Genomic DNA, 16,141 nt, shown 5'->3' on the forward strand with positions numbered 1-16,141 from the left:
TACCCCCTCTGCAAACACTTCATAATCATGACCGAGACCACTTTAAAATCAGTAAATGAGGCTGAGGATCACAGAGTTTAAAAAAATCACAAACTAACATAAAAGTGATAGTGTTAATTATATGGAGAATGACAGTAAGTGTGTGTTTGTCTACATGTGAAAGTGTTCCTCATATGGTCTGGTGCTGCTATTGCCCTGCTTACATCAATGGTCATTTTTAGGTCTGGACTTAGCCAAGATATTTCCATTTTACTAAAATTATATGTATAATATACTTAGCTGTAGGAACTTTCAGCCAGACCTCTTCATCCACTGGACTGTTGTGTCAGTCACATTTCTCTTCCACTCACTACAGCCCACAGCATCGGGCAATAGGTCAGCCCACTATAGCATCTGGCTAACTTTCCTGTGAGTAATAGCATTCTGCTTTTTAACAAGCAGCACACTGAAACACAAAATAGCTCCCTTCAGTGACTGGGACTACTACGGCTTTGTATGCATTTTGAGACCAAAAACATATTTTTACTTTCAGTCAATGTTCTTTTAAAATGGTGAGAGCAAGGCAGCTCCTAACTATAAAGTTTATAATAACAATGACAAAACAAAATAAGCATTGTCAAAGCTACAATGCTGCAAGACAACGCCAACCCCGTCCCTTTTGCTTTGTCAATGTGTGCTTATTTATGTTTGTTGGCTAGTTCTAATCAATGTGTTTGTCACCTAGGTCCAGACACCCTTTGATATCCAGGTGGGCAAAATTCACAAGATTTGTTGGAAGGCTTTGGGGCTATGGGTGAATGGATCATGCCCCACGATGAACATGACAGCAAATAAGGGCTTAGTTGGTATTGTGTATGGTTTAGGCATTGTGTATTCTCCTTGCCATAGCTTACTATCTTTTCTGCTTTATTTTCTTTCCTGTTTTATTTTCCTGCAGCGCTTTCCCAAGATGCCAACATTGGGTCTTTTTAGGTCACAGCCTACCAGAGAGCGCAGCTGTTTGATTTGCTAAAGACATCTTGGAGGTATTCAGAAAGTTGACCTAGGAATGTATTCTGTCCGTTGCTTGTCACTGGCTTTGTGGTTTGTAACCCACATTTTCTTACTTTCCATTTGCTGCCTTTATTCGCGTTAGGCTGCCCAGCTTGAGCTCGGTCCTTCCCTTGCCAAAACCTTATGTACAGTATCCTTCTGAGTTCTCCCTTTCTGAAAACAGGCCTGTAAATCTCGTTCCTATCTCGTCACATTTGCTTTGCACTCAAAGATCGAGGTCAAATGTCAGCCACTGTCTTCCGAAGGTACTTGTTTACTTTTCTTTCTCTGACTTCAAAGTGAGAAGATTAATGTGGATGATGTGGGTAAGGAAGAGTTTCCTTCTAGCATACAACATTTAACTGAACTGTTTATTTATTTCATAATATATGGAAATTGAGAACACAAATGATGCATATTTTTTATTTCTGAAGTGTGTTGGAAACAAATACTTTAATATGATCAAAACAAATCATTACCCTATGCGATGCAATTTCTAAACATTTTTGTCTGTGCACTGTATAGATTAGCAAAACTGTGTCTGTGCAAATGTAATGGTCGTTTTTTAATTGAAAATGTGTTGTCTGTAATGGCAGTGTGCTACCACACCAAGAGTACTCCGCTCTACGCCATTCCACTCAACACTGCACCATTCCACACCACTACACTCTGCCCTGCACCCCTCCAAATTACAACACACCATGCCACTGCACTCTGCACCCCTCTACTCTAAGCCACTGTACTCTATGCCACTTCATGCTATGCCTCTCTACAAGACCCTGTATCACTCCACTCTGTACCAATGCACACTTTGCTACTCTGCTAAGTGCGACCACTCCACTTTTCACCACTGCACTCTACACTACTCCAGTCTAGGCCACACCAAACTACTTTGTACAACTCCACTCTACGCCGCTGTACCCTTCGACACTCTGCAACACTGCACACTATGCCAATACACTCTACACCAATGCACTTTACTCTGTAACACTCAATGCTATGCATCTGCACTCAACCCCAATCCACTGTACGCCACTCTAATCTACTCTACACCACTGCACTCTATGCCACTTTATGCCATTCCACTGTATGCCACTCTACGCAACTGCATTCTGCACCACTCCATTCTATGCCACTTCACTCTACTGTGACGCAATCTACTCTAGACTACTGCACGCTATGCCACTCTATTACACTCTGCACCACTCCACTCTATGCTGCTCTACTTTTAACCACTGCACTCTACTCTGCACCACTAACCTCTGCATCACTCAGCACTACAACTCTCCGCTCTGCACCACTCTATGCCACTCTACCCTATACCACTGCACTCTACATCACTACATTCTGCACCATTCTACTCTAATCTGCGCCACTCTACTCTATGCCACTCTACTCTGCGCCACTCAACATTGTGTCTTTCTACTGTGCTCCATTCCACTCTGCACCACTGCACTCTACTGTGCGCCACCCTAATCTATGCCACTGCATCCTACGACACTGCATTGCATGCTGCTGAATCAATGACACTATACTCTACAACACTCTATGTCAATGCACTCTAACCAGTCCCCTCTACTCTATGCCATTCTATGTGATACCACACTATGCCACTATAGTAGAAAACACTCTATTACTCCACTCTACAACACTGTTCTCCACTCTTTGCTATTCCACTCAACAAGACTCCACAACACTCTCCTCTACGCTACTAGCTTTTAGCCGTGCTGAACAGCAGCCACACTGGTGTACAACATGGCTAAACACATTAGCAAAGCCACAAGCTCTTGCAAGGGGGAGATCTATCGGCTTTGCCAATGATTGTTTTATTTGTAAATGTCTACCCTTTTTTTTTACTGTTTCCTTCCCTTGGTAATGCTGATGTTTTTCAATATAGCCATCGGCTAACCTCATCCTCCACAGTTCTTTGGGGAACACTGCATATTTGCAATTATGTCTGCGTAAAGAAACTAAAAGAAACTTAATTTATTTCTCTGGCTATTACCTGAATTTCACCATTTGTGGCCTTGATCTTCTTTTGCTTATGTTGCTGCATTTGAAGCTGGTGAATATTTCTTGGGGATTAGGGACTATTTTATATTCATTCGGGCTAAATGTGGCAAACTAGGTTGTCTCTTAAGTGGGCTTTACCAATGTATGAAAATATTAGGAATTCTATGTCGTCACATGAATGTTGTCAAGTCACATAAATGTTGTTACTGCACGTGGTAGAATGCCTGCGGTTTTGGAGTGAACAGCGGTCTTACTGTCTGTATCTCTTTGTTTGAAGGCTGGACCTGAGTTTCGGTTTGACAGCTTCCTAAGAGCAAAACGCCAGACATTTGTTCACGCCTTTGTGGTCCCTGAAGGAGCAGGCACAGGTACTTGAATATAACTGGAGATAATTCAGCTTTATATTTTCCATGTGTCTGCTAGTTCTATTTGCTTTTGGTTAGATTTGGTTGGAGAAGTCTAGAGTATACTTTTATACTGAAGGATCTATTGAACAGTGAATGATATGTTCTGTCTGCGAACAATTGGATGATCCCAAACGTTAGCACTCTGTCCACCTTTTAAATTGTATACGTACTCATACACTGACAGTTCAAATAAAAATGGCACTATTTACACTTCCTAGGTCGAATACAGGGAGTGCAGAATTATTAGGCAAATGAGTATTTTGACCACATCATCCTCTTTATGCATGTTGTCTTACTCCAAGCTGTATAGGCTCGAAAGCCTACTACCAATTAAGCATATTAGGTGATGTGCATCTCTGTAATGAGAAGGGGTGTGGTCTAATGACATCAACACCCTATATCAGGTGTGCATAATTATTAGGCAACTTCCTTTCCTTTGGCAAAATGGGTCAAAAGAAGGACTTGACAGGCTCAGAAAAGTCAAAAATAGTGAGATATCTTGCAGAGGGATGCAGCACTCTTAAAATTGCAAAGCTTCTGAAGCGTGATCATCGAACAATCAAGCGTTTCATTCAAAATAGTCAACAGGGTCGCAAGAAGCGTGTGGAAAAACCAAGGCGCAAAATAACTGCCCATGAACTGAGAAAAGTCAAGCGTGCAGCTGCCACGATGCCACTTGCCACCAGTTTGGCCATATTTCAGAGCTGCGACATCACTGGAGTGCCCAAAAGCACAAGGTGTGCAATACTCAGAGACATGGCCAAGGTAAGAAAGGCTGAAAGACGACCACCACTGAACAAGACACACAAGCTGAAACGTCAAGACTGGGCCAAGAAATATCTCAAGACTGATTTTTCTAAGGTTTTATGGACTGATGAAATGAGAGTGAGTCTTGATGGGCCAGATGGATGGGCCCGTGGCTGGATTGGTAAAGGGCAGAGAGCTCCAGTCCGACTCAGACGCCAGCAAGGTGGAGGTGGAGTACTGGTTTGGGTTGGTATCATCAAAGATGAGCTTGTGGGGCCTTTTCGGGTTGAGGATGGAGTCAAGCTCAACTCCCAGTCCTACTGCCAGTTCCTGGAAGACACCTTCTTCAAGCAGTGGTACAGGAAGAAGTCTGCATCCTTCAAAAACATGATTTTCATGCAGGACAATGCTCCATCACACGCGTCCAAGTACTCCACAGCGTGGCTGGCAAGAAAGGGTATAAAAGAAGGAAATCTAATGACATGGCCTCCTTGTTCACCTGATCTGAACCCCATTGAGAACCTGTGGTCCATCATCAAATGTGAGATTTACAAGGAGGGAAAACAGTACACCTCTCTGAACAGTGTCTGGGAGGCTGTGGTTGCTGCTGCACGCAATGTTGATGGTGAACAGATCAAAACACTGACAGAATCCATGGATGGCAGGCTTTTGAGTGTCCTTGCAAAGAAAGGTGGCTATATTGGTCACTGATTTGTTTTTGTTTTGTTTTTGAATGTCAGAAATGTATATTTGTGAATGTTGAGATGTTATATTGGTTTCACTGGTAATGATAAATAATTGAAATGGGTATATATATTTTTTTGTTAAGTTGCCTAATAATTATGCACAGTGATAGTCACCTGCACACACAGATATCCCCCTAACATAGCTAAAACTAAAAACAAACTAAAAACTACTTCCAAAAATATTCAGTTTTGATATTAATGAGTTTTTTGGGTTCATTGAGAACATGGTTGTTGTTCAATAATAAAATTAATCCTCAAAAATACAACTTGCCTAATAATTCTGCACTCCCTGTAGGAGTAAAGTGGTATTACACATTTTAAGGGTAATAAAATTATAGGAATCCAAATACTTTATTTGCATGATTAATTAAAATCTTAGCAAAGAACACTATACATAAAATTCTTCAGTCTACTACAGACTTGAATCCAGAGTTTGACAGGGACTCCAATAACTCTGTAGAACATTTATGTAACACATTACATAAACAGTCCAATACTATTACAGATATAAAATAATTGTAAAATGTTATATAACTTAAATTCATTAAGAGATAAAATACAAATTTATTGCACTGATTTTTTTTACAGTCTTCTGTAAAAAGCAGTAAAATCACTGTAAAGCTGTAAAGTGCTAATTTGTTGAGTGCTTTAAAATTGGATATCAATTAAGTTATAATCTGCACAGCCTTTGCTAAACCTTCATCATCACACTGTTCCTTCAAAATCATGTCTGAGCAAAACCAAAGGAGGCTTGGTGAAAGATCATAAACAGCACATTTCTGTGTAAGAAGTAATAAAATCATCGTAAAGTGCTCATTTATTTAGTGCTATAAGGATGGATATCAATAGAAGAATAGTATGCCCAGCCTTTGCTAAACATTCTTCATCACAGTATGACTTCAAAATCATACACAAACAGAACCAAAGAAGGATTATAAAAAATCATAGACAACCTGTGAGAGTCTTTTCGGTGAGAGAAGTAATAAAATCATCATATATTGCTAATTTGTTTAGTGCTGCGAAGTTAGATATCAATGGAATTTATAATGTGCTCAGCCTTTGCTGAACCTCCTTCATCACAGTATGCCTTAAAAATCATACCTAGTCAAAACCAAAGGAGTGTTATTAAAATCATGAACAACCTGTGAGAGTGTTAGCATGCAAAATCAAAAATTTCACCTTGTTTACAGTTTATCTGCGGGTCAGCCGGATCCAGAACTTTCATTACTGCTGGCCGTCAAGAGCGAACCCCACACATGACAAAAGCCGTTTTCAACAACTGATGCCAAGCTTCACTTAGGGCAGGGCAGATACAAATCAAATTAACAATATCCTCTGTCCCAGCACCACACAATTTGCATGACGTCTCACCACCATTCTTCCATCATGCTGGCTGGTCTGCCAATGATGGCAAAGACCCTAATCGCAATTCAGTTTATTGTCTAAGTTGAGGGCAAGTGTTTATAATAGCCGACTTCCTCTAACACTGTGTTAACTAATTTGAGGTTGAGGGCAGGGCTAAAGGGGTTCCACATGGACATGGTTTTTGAGTTGCTGATGTTAATTTCCAGTTTGATGGTGGTAGAAAAGTTGGCCAACGCATTGAATAAGCACTATAAGCACACACTTGTGTGGCTCAAAAGATCAATATCATCTGCATTCAAGGGTGTGATATAAGCAGAGTTCCCAACTTCGGTGAGTGTTAATTCATCTCATCCAGCTCTGGGGGTGGGTCCGCCATAAAAAGATTGAACAAATGCGGGGCCAGGACACACCGTTGTTTGACACCAGTATTTGTTGGGATCTTTCTTGATAACCTTGTACCGTCTGCAAGCTTAATCTGTAACCAAGTTTTATCATAAAGCATTTCAGTACCTTGTAAGATTCTGCCATGCAGGCCCCAGCTTTGCAACTGTCCCCAAAGGAGGGATCTGTCCACACGATCAAAGGCACTTTTGAAATCTATGAAGCATAGATGCAATTTTTTCTTAAGGCGCTTTGATTTATCCGCTATAGTGCTTAATGCTAGTATATTATTCATAGTGCTGTAGCCCTTCAGAAAGTCAGTGATTCAAGGAGGCAAGGTTGACAGAGTTTGGCCAGTCAACCAAGTCATCGAAGATCAAAGAGCCATGGCTTTGGAGTAAATTAGAGCGATCGGTCTGTAATGTGCCATGTTTGCTCAACCCCTCCACCCCCTTGAATATCAGATTAATAATAGATCCTTTCCAGCTGTCCAGAATAGTTCTTCTCAATTCTACTTCCATGAACAGTGCTAGCGCACCTGGTCCTTAGTAAGTAAATTTACAAGGGGACACGTACAGGCCGATGAACATTTTGGATTGCATGGAGTATCCTAGCCATGTAGTGACCAATTACATCAAATGATCAATATCACCAATCAATAACCACTAAAAGAATCACAAATCATTAGACAATTATATCAACATTTCATGAATAACCACAACTCAATATAAGTTTAACAATTCTCATCTCCCAATTAGCTACAAATCTAATGCATCGTTTAATTCAAACTGTATTCAATCAGCTCAGGATTTAGTTCATTAGCGGCCACAAATAACATAACCTGGTTCCATCAATTCTTTAAAATCCTTACTTGAGTTAGTGAGATTAGTGAGTAAGTTTCTTATATCCTTATCATTGTTTGGGTGTACGAACAACAATGCCTAGCAATAATCATCCTACAGACTCTGCCATCTTTCACTAAAAGAATGTCTAAAGCAAGCCTATTTTGAAGCGTCATAGCTCTATCCGCGGCTAATTCAGTATCTTACAGGAGTATTGACCCTGTAAAATTTGTCAGCATGTTATCCATAATATTAGACAACTTTTGTATCTTGATCTAATTCAGAATGACTCCCACTGAAGGAATCACTGCACCAAAGATATCTCCCACAATTACAGAAGAGGTTTCGCTCCTCTGTCGCTTTTAATGTAATTCAGTCAATTTCGGAAACTCCTTTAAGTCATCTATCTGGTACATTTTAGGGAAAACTATCCCCAAATAACATGTCCCATACCATCCTCTTGGAAGACGGTAATAAGCATTAAGTCCACAGATATAATAGATTCCAGGAATCGCAGGGTCCTGACCATTCAGCATAATAGTCCATTTACTCTGAAACAAAAACACATGCCTTCATTCACTCGTTCCCACAAATAAAGTGTCAGTGTGTGATTTTGGCCTATATATACAAAGCTTTCCTACATGCAATGCATCTCACGCTAATTTCCCTTGCGTTTTAATAGCAGTGTAAGCATAATCATTCTTGTAAGTCCTCTTCTCTAAACCTTTTTCTAATCTTTCTTTTAATGCTTTTCTCCTATCATCAGTATGCCCTATAAAGCTCTTTTCCAAAAGTGTAAGCAAGCATGTAAAGTTGTTTATATGCGTGTATACGGTCCCAAATGTTAGTGTTGGCTTAAAGAATCATCTAACTAGCACTATATCATGCTCTCTAGCTATTTTACACAGATATCTAATAATAGGTAGAAATGAAAACAAAACATCACAGTTGGAATAAAAATACTGTATGGACTCTTGGTTATAGAATCTTGTCAGTAGCAAACTACTGCGTATTCCATATGTTAACGGAAGACTATGGTAAATAACCCCTTCTACTGGTGAAGGAATTTGCACACATACAAGACAATTTCTCACATCCATTGTTTCAACATACTCACTCAACAATCGATAGAAAACATTAGAAGAAAGCTCTCCTTGAGCATTAGTATAGTCATGCAAGTATTTCTCATCTACCTTAAACCTATCTAATGCTGTTAGTGTAGTAGTTTCAGGAGCATAAGTAATAGTAGCTCCTTTCATATCATGAACAGACATTCCCACAATCATCACTCATATAGCTACAACGCCTAATATTTCTATCTTGATTATTTAGCTCACCCATGATCTGTAAAGAATCAGAAAGCAGAATTAACTCATAGATAAAGTGCAGTAATATCAAAAATGAGGAAAACATATTTTTCTCACAGTTCAATTTCTCATCCAGGAACCCTTTTTCCTTTGTCAAAATCGATTAGCAGCTTGTCACATCTGGGTTTCAATTGTCAAATCAGATTATCAATGTCTCATTCATTTTTTTTTTTCAAAACAGTCTCTTTCTTAGGTTTTCCAGATTAGCTCAACAATTCAGCTTCCTGATTACCTTCAGGTTACATCAAAATACTGACTTGGAACTTCTCTATCAAAACAAAAAGACATAAACTTGTGTTGCCATTCATTGGTAGTTGCATACGCCCATTCAGGACCTGTGTAGTGTCGACTTGCTATTCTCTTTCTTTTCAACCTTCGATCACCACTTAGTTCTCCTTCACTTAAATCTTCGTTCTCGTAGTGTCCACTTCTTCTCTATTATGACCAATTCCTTTTTCTTCCCAATCTGCGATTCAGGCCAATTATATCCTTTTGTTGTTCCTTCTGTCAATATTCTTCTTAGGATTGGACCCTTCTCCTTCTCTTTCTCTATGAAGTTTTGTCTTGATGGACCAGCAACAGGCTCATGAGGAGTCGGATCACTTTGGCTTTGATCCGTCTCAACTCTTTCACCCTCTTGGTCTGACACTTGCTCTGTCTGCTTTTCAGCACTGTCTGCTTCTGGGAGAACCTCTGCTGAGCTAGGCTCTCCTGCTGTATCCGTTGAGATTGGTTCTTGCACAACCTCCCGTAATTCTTCACTCTTGTCTCTTACAGGGGTAATGGAACCATCTTCCGCAAGCTCTGGTTCAATTTCAGGCTCTGCTGGTTCTTTTTGTGACTAAGGTGCGGTAACCTGTTTCCCTGTTGTCGGTACTTTTAACAATACCTCTTCATGATCTGGTGGACATACCACTCTCTTTGTAAGGCTCGCATGAATCCAGTTTGGGAGTCCTGCATGCTTCACAGCTGTCGTAGTTGTTAACACCACCTGGTAAGGACCCCTCCAACGTGGCTGCAAACAAGTCTTGCGAACACGCTTTATGACAACGACCCAGTCACCGGCTCTCAGGTTGTGCCCTGGATCGTGGATGGGTGGCAGGATGGTGGCCTGCACCTGCTGAGAGAAAGAGCGAACCACATCAGCCAGACCCTTGCAGTAGTCCAACACCATATCATCTGTAATGTTTACAAAAGCATTGGCTGGAACTGCTGGTAACCTCATTGCTCTGCCCATGAGGATCTCATGGGGCGACAGCTCTGTCTTTATGTCAGGTGTGTTTCTCATTGCCATCAACACCAAAGGCAATGAATCTGGCCATTTCAGATTTGTTGCTGAACACATCTTTGCAATTACTGATTTCAAGGTACCATTCATCTGTTCCACCAGTCCTGATGCTTCAGGGCGATAGCTGCAATGCAACTTTTGTTCGATGTTTAGTGCTGCACATAGGAATTTAATCACCTCGTTATTAAAGTGAGTTCCCCTATCTGATTCTAAAGAGATAGGAAACCTGAAACATAGTATCAACTCCCTAAGCAACAGCTTTGTTACTGTGAGACTGTCATTTCTTCTTGTAGGGTATGCTTCAATCCAGTGATTAAAAACACACACAATCACCAACACTTACTTCAAACCTCCACACGCAGGCTTTTCAATGAAATCCAATTGCATTCTGCTGAATGGACCTCCTGCTCTTCCTATGTGGCTCAAATTCACCACTGTCCCTTTTCCCACGTTTAGTTGCAGACAAACTATACTGCCTCTGCTGCCTGCCTGAACTTAGGGTTAAACCAGTCAATCTTGAACAATCTAACAATGGCATCCCTTCCAATATATGCCTGTCCATGTTAATATTGAGCCATTTGCTACAATAAACTATTGGGCAGAACCATCTGACCCTCTTCAGAAACCCAGATCTCATCGGACATTGAACACATTTTAGTTTAGCCCAGAGATGTTTCTCTTCCTTGTCAACATTACTTTGCAATGTTTTCAACTCTTCCAGAGTATCGATCACTTTCAATGCAAAACCTGTACATGTGTTGTCTTCTTCTGTCATCAATTCCCACTTGTCCTTGAACGATATACAGTTCAATGCGAAAACTCTTGCGACTTGATCCGCATATCCATTTCCCAGTGAAATGTAATCTTGGGCCTTTTGATGTGCACTACATTTTACCACAGCAATTTCTTCAGGTAACTGTATTGCATACAACTCCTTTATCTTGCCCCCATTTCTCACTGGTGTACCAGTAGAGGTCAGGAAACCCTACTGCAACCACAATTGACCAAAATCATGAACACTTCCAAATCCATATTGGCTATCAGTATAGATTGTGACTCTCAGTCTCGCAGAAACATGGCATGCTCTAGTAAGAGCTACCAATTCTGCCAATTGTGCAGAATATACACCTCAAAGTCAGGAAGCTTCCAATGTGTCTGTGACTGTGCATACAGCATATCCTGCTCTCAATGTCTCTGTACCATCTCTGAGACACAAGCCATCAACAAAGACAATTTGATCATTTTCTTCCAATCAGGTATCTCTGATATCAGGCTTTGGTTTTGTACACAGTTCAGTTACCTCAAGACAATCATGCTCAATGTCTTCCTCTTTTTCAATTTCAACAGTATCACTTAGAAGTAATGTTGCTGGATTCAACACTGTACATCTTTTCAATGTTACATTTGGAGCAGCTAATATGCTCGTCTCATACCATGTCAGCCTTGCACCAGTCCAATACTGTGTTTTCGTTCTTCTCAGTAAAATCTCAACAGAGTGAAGAACCATTACCATCAAAGGGTATCCCATCACTACTCCCTCACATTGGGAAAGACTTTGACCAACTGCGGCAACTGCACGCAGACAACCTGGTAAAGCTGCTGCAACTGGGTCCAAGGTAGCTGAAAAATAGGCTACTGGGCGATAAGCACCTCCATGGACCTGTGTCAAAATAGATGAAGAACAAGCATCACGTTCATGAGAAAACAATGTGAATGGCTTTGTGTAATCAGGCATTACCAACGCTGGAGCTCTGCACAAACTCTCTCTCAACTAAGTGAACGCTTTCATCTGATCCTCATCTAAAGTAATGGGGTCAGTAACTTCCTTACGTGTCAGTTGCTGCAACAGTTTGTCAATCTCAGCCAAATTTTGAATCCACTGATGACAATATCCTACCATTCCCAGAAACATTCTGACATCTCTTTGTGAAGTTGGTGGACTTCTCTGCAAAATCATTGTAATCCTCTCTCTGGAGATTCTCCTTGACCCTTTCTCAATCTGATGTCCCATGTATTTCACTGACTTCTGACTGTACTGCAATTTCAAAGGTAACACTTTGGCCCTCATTACAACCCTGGGCAGTTTTGGATGTTGTCCCGCCAACAGGCTGGCGGTACAAACTTGCGAATTACGCAGCGCTGAGACCGGCGTTTTACCGCCATGGTTGTCCCAGCAGTTTTAATCTGCCAGCTTGCAGCGCCGCCCAGGGGATTAAGAGTCCCCTTCCCGCCAGCCTTTCCATGGCGGTAGGGACCGCCATGGAAAGGCTGGCGGGAAGGGGAGTCGCGGGGCCCGTGCACTGCCCATGCACTTGGCATGGGCAGTGCAGGGGCCCCCTGGCACAGCCCCACACTGCTTTTCACTGTCTGCCCAGCAGACAGTGAAAAGCGCGACGGGTGCAGCTGCACCCGTCGCAGAGCCGCAACACCGCCGTCTCCATTTGGAGCCGGCTCCCATGTTGCTGCCCACATCCCTGCTGGGCCGGCAGGTGGAAACTCTGTTTCCGCCCGCCGGCCCAGCGGGGATGTCAGAATGGGCACTGCGGGAGTGCGGCTGCATTGGCGGGCGCACGGCGGTTACAACCTGGCGCGCGGCCGTTGCCGCCCGCCAATGTTGTAATAAGGCCCTTTATGTCCAAACTTTCCCAAATGATTCAACAGGGCAATCGAGTCATATTTACACTCGTTCCTTGTCCTGGATGCAATCAGCAAATTATGAATGTACTGCACTAGAGTCGATTGGTATGGCAGTTCCAATGACTCCAAATTCCTTTTCAGGATCTGATTGAACAGAGACGGTGACTCCGTATACCCTTGTGGAAGTCTGCACCAGCTGTAGACTCTGTCTAGGAATTTGAAACTAAAAAGAAACTGACGATCCTCATGAAGAGGCACAGAAAAGAAAGCTTAAGGCAAATCAACCACTATGAACCACTCTGCATCACATGGAATCTGAAACAGTATCACTGCTGGATTTGGCACTACAGGACAACACTTGACCACCATGTCATTCACTTTTCGCAAGTCCTGCACAATGCGTACCTTCCCCACATGGCTTCTTTAAGCCCATTATCGGTGAACTACATGAACTGCTCAACACTTCTTTCAAAATTCCTTGTTTCAGAAAATCTCCAGTTATTTGCGCCACTTCCATCAGAACATCTTGTGTCATGTTATACTGTGGAAGCTGCGAAAACACTACATTTTGCTTCAGAGTAATCTTAATCGGTTCCACTCTCTTGATCAAGCCCACTTCTTTACCTGTCAGGTCCCACACGTTCTCCTGTACTGTTCCCCTCAAATCTGCATGGAATTCTTTCACAGTAAACATCGGGAAAAACTCAATCAATGGGCACTCTTCGTTAACATTTTCATTTGCAGTTTCAGGGGTCTGTTCTTCCTCATCATCACTATTAGTCTGAACCTCTATTCCTGCAGTCGAACAATTAATGGAACATTTGGTCTTACACAACAAGTCACTTCCCAGTAGAGATACTGGACTTGAGTCGCAAACTACAAACTTATGTAGTCTCTGAAAGTTGCCAATCTCAACTTGTACTGGATCTGTGATCGGATTTGTCAGCTGTCTGTTTGCTACTCCCACAACTTGAACTGTTCTGCCTGAAAGAGGTAAATTCGGAACTTCTGCACTTCTCACTGTAGAATGTGTAGCTCCCGTGTCCACTAAGAATGAAACTCTGTGACCCATCACCTTTCCCTTCACAATTGGTCCTCTCTGATCTACCTCTAAGGACGCTGCAAGCATACATGGCTCTTCATCCGAACTAATACTCATCCTTTCATCGTTTAATTCATTCTCACTATGTAATGGGAATTGGTGCACTGTGTCATTACTTCTGTCTTGCCTTTGACCTGTGACCTGCTGAGTAAGCATCATCTGTTGCTGTTCCATCGGGGCTTGAGGTATCTGCATTTGCTGTCTAGGTACCATGGGAGCCTGCTGCTGCATTGGTTGCAACTGTGTCACTTGTGCACGCGACACTTGCACCTGCTGCATGGGTTGAAAATTCTGCACTTGATTCTGAACATTTGGATTAAGTCCTCTCATTCTAGGGACTGTTATAGTTTAAAATGTATTGACATCACCACCTTGCTGAACAACACCATCCTGCACCATCAACGGACACTCCCGCTTCCAGTGTCCCACGTTTCCGCACAGATGACACAGTAACATCCTTTTCATTACCTGCATATCATTCGGAACAACCACAAATCCGGACCACGAGTCATATTGACTCCACGACCCCTACCTCTCATCTGAGGTTGGAACATAACGTTTCCCTGCTTCTGCAGCATCTGTTGCACTAAATCTCCTTGCACTCCTGTCTGAGTTACCTTAATCTGCATTACCATCACTTTCTCCTTCTTCTGCTTCAATTGAATCTCATCACTACAGTATTTCGCATACTGCAACACCTCATCAATCGGCTTCGCTTGCCAACAAATCAAATGACTCTTAATCATCTGCCCTATTTCAGGTCTCAATCCTTCGACGAACCTGAACACAAAGTGCAACATGTCTTTTGGCTCAAATGCTTCCTTGCCACTGTACTCCTTGAATGCTTTCAGCAATCTCTCATAATAGGTATGCATCAACTCTTTCACCTCTTGCACTGTCCTGTCAATTATCTGCCAGTAAATATTTTTAGGAGAAATTCTCGTCTTCAAGAACTCAATCACCTTATAATAATGTTTCATCTTTTCCGGTGATGGTGTGCCTGTAACTCTATCCCCTTCTGGTTTACTCATCGGCCAATCCACTGCTCTCTTGCACTCAACCCACAAATCAGCTGGAACCACTATTTCCAATAAGGTATTCAAGTCTTTCCACAGACATTTAGAAAGCTTCACAAATCTATCTGTCTGCTGGTACCACTCCACGGTTTCTCTGTCAATTTTGGGTACTCATTTGTGAAGGACAGTATATCACTCCTGTGCCTTGGGACATGAACAGACTGCCCTCCTGGAATTTCCCTCATCTGTAAAATCTTTACTGGATCCTTTTCTTTCTGCACACTTTCAGACCCTTCTTGTGAATCTCTTTTCTGTTTATCCTTCTTCTTTGCCCATCTGCCTTCCCACTTCTCTAATGCTCCCCAAATCTGAGCACTCTGCAATAACTCTTTTAGATGTGCCTTCATCCCTGCTAACCTCATCTGCTCAAAATCCTTCACCTCAAAATCGAACCTGTAACTTCTTTTCAAATGTTTGGTTCTCTCAATCTCTATATCATGTTTGTCTGCCAGATCTGCCAATTTCTGATGTATCTTGCTCACTTCCCTTGTAACACAAGTACCTCGGCTCTTCTGTGTAGGACTCTAAACAGTTCACTCCCATCGATCCCTCAACTAGCTCCGTTATTTCTGTAGCTAATCTTACACAATTTATCTGCTCTTCACCCGTAGATGTATTTTGAGGAGTATTCAAACTATCCAACCATTCACTCAATTGCTGTTCTGTCAATCCCTGTAACAAAATGTTACTTGCATTTGGCAATGGCGCCTGCTGCACCACAGCAACCTGGAGTTTGCTGTGTCAAGAGCTTCAAGCTCTGACTTGTACTCTGGCCGTTTACCGCATCTGGAAGCGCAACAAGTGGGCTAAGATCCATTAAAGGTCTAGAATCATCATAGGTCTGATCCATAGACGATATCACCTGCACATGATCACTTACTCCCCTCCTCACGAGGCTCTGTGACATTTCACCCTGTTCTCCTGCAATTGTTTTCTTTTGCACAAACAATGGTACCGCTGGACCAACAGTAATCGGCAATGATATTGCATCTTGTGCTGTTCTGACACTCGCATTCCGTGGAAGAGCTACTCCCATAGTCTGATTCGTCACTGGTGTCACATCTGACTGTGTCCCTGTCATTGGCATAAACTTCAGCTAACCCTGTGGCTGTGTCTGAGGCAACATAATTGGAGTCAG

At 42.1% G+C, this 16,141-nt stretch overlaps 1 protein-coding gene across 5 annotated transcripts in view; it reads right to left on the minus strand.

Annotated features, from left to right (window-relative positions):
* Window positions 1-16,141, minus strand: part of PLEKHA2 (pleckstrin homology domain containing A2) — a 766,829-nt gene that overhangs the window by 369,225 nt on the left and 381,463 nt on the right. The gene's annotated exons all lie outside the window — the stretch shown is intronic.

This window comes from Pleurodeles waltl, chromosome 11 (genome assembly GCF_031143425.1).
Source record: "Pleurodeles waltl isolate 20211129_DDA chromosome 11, aPleWal1.hap1.20221129, whole genome shotgun sequence".
In the NCBI taxonomy this organism is placed as follows: domain Eukaryota; kingdom Metazoa; phylum Chordata; class Amphibia; order Caudata; family Salamandridae; genus Pleurodeles; species Pleurodeles waltl.